This window comes from Leptidea sinapis, chromosome 6 (genome assembly GCF_905404315.1).
Source record: "Leptidea sinapis chromosome 6, ilLepSina1.1, whole genome shotgun sequence".
Lineage (NCBI taxonomy): Eukaryota > Metazoa > Arthropoda > Insecta > Lepidoptera > Pieridae > Leptidea > Leptidea sinapis.
Window position 1 is genome coordinate 13,375,699 of NC_066270.1, and position 1,241 is coordinate 13,376,939.

Sequence of the window (1,241 nt, forward strand, 5' to 3'; positions counted from 1 at the left end):
TGCCGACAACAGTACAGTAGTAATCCCGTAGTCTTGTTTCAAAGTGTAGTAAAATGTAAAATGGTCCAATCTTGGCCGCTGTAGAAGTTGATTCACAAAGGCGGTACCTACATACAAATACCGCAGAAGTTTTATAAACGAACCAAGCAAGTTGGATTTCAGTAGCCATTTTAAGTGTTTAATTCAAGCTACCATTTTAAATACAACGTTTATTAGATCAATAATATTATTTATTTGTTAAATAATATGTTATGTTCTTAAAATGATAACCCTCACTTCTAGGATAGGAAAGATGAAGCCACAACCTGAGAGTTGAACAAAGCAAACAAAATTTTATAACAGGGTGGTACTCGAACGGTTGGCTCAGTTGGTTAGAGCACCGGCACGCAACGTCGGAGATCGTGGGTTCGAATCCCGCATTGTTCATAAAATTTTGTTTTTCAAATTTTATTTGTGTATTTGTTAAGTGTTTGCATTTGTCATAAAGCAACATACCAAGAAGGTACATAATAAATATTAGACGGGGGTGAGAAGATACAGACAGACGAATGAGTCTCTCTCTACCTTTCATAGACTATTAACTTTCTCGCAAGCTGAAGAACTCATACGATCGGTTATGTAATAAAACTCTCGGACATGATAATTATTACACAAATTATATTTGTAAGCAAAATTTATGAACGATGCGGGACTCGAACCCACGACCTCTCGCGTTCCGTGCGAGTGCTCTTTCACTGAGCCATCCGTTCGAGTGATGTATCGTTGATAAACTTGATATGTCTTGTTCAACTCTCAGGTTGTGGATCTATTTTACAAATGATATCCTGCTCAATATTTGCATATTAGAAAATTTACTTCAGATGTCTTTCAAATCTAAACAGAGTTAGTGGGTTCGAGTCCCGCATCGTTCATAAATTTTGTTTACAAAATTTTATTTGTGTAATTAATCCCAGAAGTGATTGTTATCACCTTAAAAATAACAAATTGCTTATGATAACTATTTTGTAGAATCTTTTTAATATAGGTATCAGCAACGACAGAACAGGTAAAAGACATTTAAACCTTTCTGTGTCAGCAAAAGACCATTGTATAGGGTTTGCATAGATGCAGAATAGACGGAGCGACACTCATCACCAGCCTGGTGTTCCTAAGAGTGGCCACACACCTGGCTAAACACCTGGGGTCATCTGAGACTCCCCAGAGATCATGGGTGACGTCAGAGTTATTTTACCTTTTGAGGG

At 37.2% G+C, this 1,241-nt stretch overlaps 1 non-coding gene across 1 annotated transcript; it reads left to right on the forward strand.

The window, feature by feature from the left end:
- The first annotated feature begins 352 nt into the window (after positions 1-352).
- Trnac-gca (transfer RNA cysteine (anticodon GCA)) lies at positions 353-426 on the forward strand. The gene has a single exon. It is a non-coding gene; the product is annotated as a tRNA-Cys (tRNA).
- Positions 427-1,241: the final 815 nt, after the last annotated feature.